An 8,101-nucleotide genomic window follows, 5' to 3' on the forward strand; every position below is an offset into this window, starting at 1 on the left:
GCGGGCCCCGCGCCGCTCCACGCGGGCCCCGCGCCCCTCCACACGGGCCCACGGGCCCCGCGCCGCTCCACACGGGCCCCGTGCCCCTCCACGCGGGCCCCGCGGCCCTCCACGCGGGCCCCACGCCGCTCCACGCGGGCCCCGCGCCCCTCCACGCGGGCCCGCGGCAGCTGGAAGATAGTCTGCCTCCCGCCCCAGTGCCGGCCACACCGAGACTGCTTCCTCCCACATGCTGCTGAGTTCAGAGCATTTTATTTGCATCATTTTTACTAGGGATGGATATTAGTAAACTTTTGTGGGTTCTTTTTTTTTTTTTTTTGCAAAGCCTAATAGCCATCTAAAGCAAACCAGTAAGAAAGCAACACATGCTTTTTTTTTCTTTTTTAACTTAAGTGTAGTTGATGTTTACAGTGTTGTTAGTTTGTGGTGTTCAGCAAAGTGACTGTTATATGTTTATGTGCATTTGTTTCCACATTCTCCATTCTGCTTTACCACAGGATACTGAATATAGTTCACTGTGCTATACAGTAGGATCTTGTTCATCATCCAGTATATAGTAGCTTATAGCATGCTTTTAAAGTCAAGCTTTAGTAAATGTGATGGAGTTTACTGAAATCCCTGACACTGAGGCATATTACAAGCATGTGTTGATGGACCCTCCCTGATTGCCTGGTGGGTGTTCAGCTCCCTCCTGCCTCCTGTCTCTCTCTGTTTGAGTCTCCCTCTCCGCGGGGACTACACAAGGTTCCTCTTTACCTGTAGTAAATGTTACTGTGTATTTTTCTAGCTGGCGGCTCTCAGGCCTTCTGACAGCTGTTCTTCCCCTGCCTCTGGCCCATGCAGGGTCCCAGTCCTGGTGGGTTCACCGTGGTGGCCAGGATGCCTGAGATATGTCTGCTTTCCAGAACTTTTACTTCAGTCACAGAGCGTCTCTCTTGGCGATAGTCATTTCCAATTCAGTACCATCTGCACGAATTTTACCTGAGGCTTAGCTTTAGGGACCCTGAGGGTGGTCGCTGTTCAGTCACTCATGATGCCTGCCACTGTAGGGGAGACGTGGGTTTGATCCCTGGAGCAGGAAATGGCAGCCCACTCCAGTGTTCTTGCTGGGAGAATCTCACGGACAGAGAAACCTGGCAGGCTGCAGTCCGTGGGGTCGCAGGGTCAGACTTCAGCAACAGATGAGCAACTACTATGTGCCCCGTGCAGGGGCTGCAGGAGATGAGACCCGGGGCCAGGTGACCGTGTGACCGCTGCCCAGGCCTGGTGGGGAGGGGCCCCGGGGGCTGTCCGGGAGAACGTGCCCCATAACCCTAAGCCCTGGGGCCCACGGCCATCCCAGCTTCGCCTCTGCCTCAGGTGGCCCGAGGCATCTCCAGTGTCTGGGTGTAGCCAGTGCGCCCTGAAGGGCAATTGCTCTGACGCTGTTGGTCGTCACCAGCCATTCTGAGGCCCCTTCTCCCCACACAGGCATATTCTGTAGGCCAGAGTGGGGGCTGATACTTAAACCACCCAGAAAGGAGGTTTAATAACCAAATGCGGTGAATGTTTACAAACAGCAGAAGACACAGAATCTCAGGGTCACACACTAGCTAGTGGCCAAGTGGCTGACCACGTGCGTCCCAACCTTTCGTTTAAAACGTCCCCACAAGGACCTGTTTCTGCCCCACCGCTGCCCTGGAAATGCTTCAAGAGGTGTTTAATCCGTCCCCCACTTCCATCCCGAAGGGAAGTGCGTTGCTCCTGTAAAGGCCGCAGGAACCGGCCCCGGAGGGGCAGGACTGTCAACAAGGCTCTGGGCCCTGGCTGTCCTGCGGCCGGCTCTGCCAACCGAGGCCCGACTGCACACAGGGCGCTAATCCCCGTGACCGGGAGCAGAGGAGGAGACGTCCGGTTCCCGAGGAGCCCCCCCAGCCCCCATCTGGGCCGCGGCTGGGCTTGCGGACCATATGCTGCCTGTTGCTCACTGACCATCTGCTCGAGCTGCCGAAGTGTCCCTGTTACCATGACAACAGAGGCCTGGATTGGCGGTGGCAAGACAAACACTGCCGGCTCAGGTTTCACTTTTATCTGTGCTCTGGAATGGGGCTGGGAGGGGTCAGGCCGCCTCCCGACCTTCGGCCCCCTCCCTCAGTGCTCCCCCGCCTCTGGCCTGGCCTACCCCCCACCCCCCACCCCGTGCGGAGCAGCTACAGTGGGGAGTTAACGAACCTGAGAGCTGGGTGGCGGCGAGTTTCTGTTCCCCTGGCACCTGGCAGGTGACTCCAGAGTGGACCGGTCCCCAGATTTCAGGCCGGTGTCAAGGCGCGTCTCTGCCCGCAGGGAGAGCGCCAGCTGCCGCACACTGCCCCTCAGCCAGGGAACACCTGCCTCCCGTGCGGTTAAGGGAGCTGGTTTAATGGAACAAATGGGTGGGCTCTGTCAGCCGCTAGCAGGCCCATTTCATAGGCCCTGTCGTGGGGGCCACATCCCGCCAGCGGAGCTTCCCTGGGAGCACAGCTGTGGTGCTTCAGGTGGGACTGAGACCCTGCTGAAGGGAGTGCGGGGGTCCCAGCCCCCGCAGGAGGCTCGGCCCTCCCACCCGGGTGTCGGGGCCGGGATGAGAGCCCCCAGCGGGAAGGAGGGGTCTGAGGCCAAACTAGACCTCTGTTAAGTCCCCCAAACTGGGTTCCTTTCCTGGTGACCATTGTGCCAGAAGAGAATGAAGGATTTCTTACTTGCAACAAGTCAGGAGAACACCAGAGACCCTTCCCAAAGCAGCAGAGTCGGGGAGCTTTAAGCTAAGTGCCCATGCACCTTTGTGACGCAACTTGAGCAGAGGAGAGCCCAGCACAGCCCTGGGATGAGGGTGGACAGAAGCCGAGCTCCAGCTGACGAGTCGGGAGGGTCAGCGTCGGCCCTCAGTGCTCCGGGCTGGGGCCTCAGTCCCTGCAGAGCAGTTCAAAGCCTGCACCAGGTTGTCCCTTACACCTTGCAGGAGGAATGGACTGTTTTATCGCTGGACTCTTGCTTCTTGGCTGCTTTCCCTTTGTTCCTACGTTCCCCACCTTCATGAACATCATTAAATAGTGAGACCTGTTTGAAGGCAGGCACTGTGTCCAGGCTCAGATCACAAAAGATTTGGGCCAAAAATGGCTTCTTATGTGCGAAAGCCATGCCTGGTTCTTTCTCCTGGGATCCCTGCCTTATAAATCACTTCAGTCATGTCTGACTCTTAGTGACCCCATGGACTGTAGCCCCCCAGGCTCCTCTGTCCATGGGATTCTCCAAGCAAGAATACTGGAGTGGGTTGCCATTTACTTCTCCAGGGGATCTTCCCGACCCAGGGATTGAACCTGCATCTCTAACATCTGCCTGCATTAGCAAGAGGGTTCTTTACCAGCAGTGCCACCTGCGAAGCCTACCCTGTCTGCTTACAGTTACTTTATTTTTTGAGCCCTGAGAACTGAAGGACACCGAGTCGATTGTTTTTCCCCCTGGCTCTCTTCAGGGACCAGCTCTGGCCTCCAGCTGCTTGTGTCCCATCAGGGCAGGCAAGTGTGGCCAAGGTGCTGCCACTGGCCCTGCTCAGACCTGCACGTGGAGCCCACCCCCCAGGCTTATCAGAAGAGGGCAGAGCGTGGCAGCCCCTCCCTCATAGTCTCTGTGTGTGGGAACCACTCAGAGCCAGGACCAGGCAGAGGGCTGCACGAGGTCCACCCTGGGATTTCTGGGGCCCTTCAGTGCTTTGTGTGGCCGGATCTGGTGTGAGCAGGAGGGGATGCCTAGACAAGACCTGGGGCATCTCGTGGGTCACTGGGAAGTCAGGGCCCCCGAGAAAGTCCATGCAGGCTAAGGAGAAGCCAGCGTGGTCTCATGGCCAGCCTCATCCCCAAGCCCCTCCCGAAGTGCCTGCCCAGCACTGAGCCCTGGGCTGTCTGGTGTGCACCAGTAGCTGGGGGCAGGGCCCCCAGAGTTGCACAGAATCTGCTGTAAAGTTTCACTTGTGGCTCTAGGACGTGGCATCCTCTGAGACCCAGGCGCTCGGTCACTGCGAGGTCTCAGTCCTCGGTCGCTTCTTCAGCCTGGCCTCCCCATCACGCTGCCCAGGGCTCACCAGCCACGCTCTGACCCGGCCCCCAGCTGCCTCCCTCCAGCCTCCCGTCACCTGACTTCCCTGAAGCCCTCAGCAACTGCCAGGCGTGCGACGGCAGGCGCACCCTGCCACTCTCTGGACATAGGGAAGCAGGGGCTCGGCTGCTCGGAAAGTTTGCTTTTCTTGGGCGTTCACCATTGCAGCTTGAGAGCGTAGTGTTATTTAAATAAAATTAAAATCTGGGCTTCAGCTTCCAAATTAACCAACAAGTAGTGCTAGATAACAAATGGCCTTATGAGCAAGTCAAACGTGAGATTTTACCAAAAGCAAAACTCCTATTTAGATTTTATTATCTCACCTGCTTTTAAAAATAGAAATTTCTTTGTCATAGCTAGTATACCTTCTAATGTCTAAAAGCTGCACATAGAAGACCCATTTCCAGATTACTTGGGTACAGGGTGGAAAAGGCTAACTCCCACCGTGCCGCCTGCCCGTCTGTTCCAACAGTGTTTAAGCCGTCGCAGACATAGGAAGAAAGCACGCATAGCGTTGACACCAAAGAGACCAACAAAAGGGAAGCTGTGGACTAATCTAACGCATAAGTAGCAGTGTGAAAACCCTAAATAAATAGTCAGAGAACAGAATCCAGCAGTGTGTTAAGAGGATTATATACTAGTGAGTGACTAAGCATTTTTTCCCAGTGAAGTAGAAATGGGTCAATACTAGGTCTTTAGATATAAATCACCATTTAGTGAAGCAAAAGATAACGTCTCTAGATGCTGACAAATGTTGAATGAAATTCACACACACTCTGTCCTTTTAAAATGCTCCTAATAAAATAGAGGTTGATGAGTATGCCTTTAGTGTCATCAATGCTGAAAGCTTGCACCCTGGGGACCCTGGAAACAGCCCCCCACTCCACCCCCACCCCCCACCGCACCCCCCTGCCAATATCAGAAAGAACACAGGCCTACAGAATCTGGCAGCCCCCTTCACACTGTTCTGGTGGCTCCAGCTCATACAGTTTAGTCGAAAGAAAGTATCACAATGGGAAAGGATGAGATAAAGTGATTTCTTACATATTATTTCATTGTATATCTGGAAAACCATAGAGAAGCAACTGGGAAAAAAAATGTACAAAATAAAAGAATTTGACAAAGTAATTAGCAGCCTTCCTGTCTGGAAACCACTAGGAAATATGATAGAAAAAAAGGTTGCTTTTATCACAGCATCAAAAAAAAAAAAAAAAGATAAACTGTCTGATGCTGTGGTTAGGAAGAGATGAGAAACACAGGGACAGAGAGAGCAGTGCCTGTGCACGTGGGCTAGAGCACGTTGTGGAGAGGCCAGTTGCTGCAAGTTAATCTGTACACATCGTGTGCTCCCAACTGAAGTGTTGACCCTTTTTAACTAGACAGGTTAAATCTAAATTTGTATGAAAAAATAGAAGTAGGCAGGACAAACCTAAAAGAAAAATAATGGAGGAATTAGTCCCATCAGATATTAAAACACGTTATGAAGTTACATTTTAAACTTCTGTTACTGGCAAGTGGATAATTAGGAAGTCCAAAAGACAGACCCAAACACATGTAATTTATGATAAAAGTGTTTGAATCATTGGACAACATGATTTTCCTGTAATGATGTCATGTGGGCAAACATCATGGAAAACTGAAAAGTTAGGCCCACACCTCATCAAAGTAAATTCCAGAAAGATCAACAGTCTAAATGCAAAAGAGAAGCAGATGTACAGAGAAACCACCACTGGACGATTTTCTTCTGTTGAAGTATGGAAGGCCTCCCCTTCATGAATCACAGCCTTGTGGAAAGGTTAAAGCTCTGAGCCATGCCTTGCAGGGCCACTCAAGACAGATAGGTCATCGTGAAGAGTCCTGACGAAACCTCATCCACTGGAGGAAGAAGTGGCAGCTCGCTCCAGGGTTCTTGCCTTGAGAGCCCTGCGCACAATATGAAAAGGCAGAAAGGCACGCCACTGGAGGATGAGCCCTGGGTTGGAAAGGCCCAGTGTGCTTCCGGGGAAGAGCGGGGGCCGCTTATTAACAGCTTCAGAAAGGACGGAGTGGCCAGACCAAAATGGAAAGAATGCTTAGCTGTGGGTGTGACCGGTGGTGAAAGAAAGTCCAGTGCTGCAAAGAACAATATTGCATAGGAACCTGGAATGTTAGGTCCATGAATCAAGGCAAATTGGATGTGATGAAGCAGAAGATGGCAGAGAAGGAAATGGCAACCCACTCCAGTATTCTTGCCTAGAGAATCCCAAGGACAGAGGAGCCTGGTGGGCTGCTGTCTGTAGGGTCGCACAGAGTCGGACACGACTGAAGCAACTTAGCATGCATGCATGCATTGGAGAAGGAAATGGCAACCCACTCCAGTATTCTTGCCTGGAGAATCCCAGGACAGAGGAGCCTGGTGAGCTGCCAGAGTTGGACATGAATGAAGTGACTTAGCAGCAGCAGCAGCAAGCAGAAGATGGCCAGACTGAACATTGACATTTTAGGAATCAGTGAACAAAATGGACAGGAATGGGCAGATTTAATTCAGATACCATTATATCTACTACTGTGGATAAGAATTCCTCAGAAGAAATGGAGTAGACCTCATAGTCAACAAAAGAGTCTGAAATGCGGTACTCGGGTGCAATCTCAAAAACAACAGAATGGTCCTCTCAGATCATTTCCAGGGCAAACCATTCAACATCACAGTAATCCAAGTCTACGCCCCAGCTGCTGACGCTGAAGAATGTGAAGTTGAACGGTTCTATGAAGACCTATAACACCTAGAATTGACACACACACAAAGATTCCCCTTTCATCATAAGGGATTGAAATGCAAAAATAGGAAGTTAGGAGATACCCCCCAAAAGCAGGCAAGTTTGGCCTTGGAGCGCAAAATAAAGCAAGGCAAAGGCTAACAGAGTTTTGTCAAGAGAACACGCTAGTCATAGCGGACACCCTTTTCCAGACTCAAGAGACAACTCTACACATGGCGTCACCAGATGGCCAACACCGAGATCAGATCGGTTATGCTCTTTGCAGCTGAAGATGGAGAAGCTCCATACAGTCAGCAAAACAAGACGGGGAGCTGACTGGCTCAGATCATGAGCTCCTTATTGCCAAATTCAGGCTTAAATTGAAGAACATAGGGAAAACCACTAGACCATTCAGGTATGACCTAAATCAAATCCCTAATGACTACACCAGGGCTTCCCTGGGGGCTCAGAGGGTAAAGTGTCTGCCTGCAGTGTGGGAGACCCGGGTTCTATCCCTGGGTCAGGAAGATTCCCTGGAGAAGGAAATGGCAATCCACTCTAGTACTCTTGCCTGGAAAATTCCATGGATGGAGGAGCCTGGAAGGCTATAGCCCGTGGGGTTGCAAAGAATCAGACATGACTGATCGATCGACTTCCCTTTCCTTTCTAATGATTATACAGTGGAGGTGATTAATCAATTTAAGGGATTAGATCTGGAAGACAGAGTGCCTGAAGAACTATGGGTGGAGGTTGATAACACCGTACAGGAGGTGGTGACCAAAACCATCCCAAGGAAAAGAAACGCCAGAAGGCAAAGTGGCTGGCTGAGGAAGCTTTACAGATAGCTGAGAAGAGAAGTGAAAGGCTAGGGAGAAAGGGAAGGACATGCTCAACTGAATGCAGAGTTCCAGAAAACAGGAGGAAAGAGAAGAAAGCCTTCTTAAGGGTACAATGCAAAGAAATAGAGCAAAACAGTAGAATGGGAAAGACTAGAGATCTCTTCAAGAAAATGGGAGATATCAAGGGAGCGTTTCATGCAAAGATGGGCATGATAAAGGAGAGAAATGGTATGGACCTAACAGAAACAGAAGAGATTAAGACGAGGTGGCAAGAATACACAGAACTATACAAAAAAGGTCTTAATGACCTGGGTGACCATGATGGTGTGATCACTCACCTAGAGTCAGACATCCTGGAGTGTGAAGTCAAGTGGGCCTTAGGAAACATCACTGTGAACAAAGCTAGTGGAGGTGTAG

The sequence above is a fragment of the Oryx dammah genome, unplaced genomic scaffold (assembly GCF_014754425.2).
Source record: "Oryx dammah isolate SB20612 unplaced genomic scaffold, SCBI_Odam_1.1 HiC_scaffold_4, whole genome shotgun sequence".
Taxonomy (NCBI): domain Eukaryota; kingdom Metazoa; phylum Chordata; class Mammalia; order Artiodactyla; family Bovidae; genus Oryx; species Oryx dammah.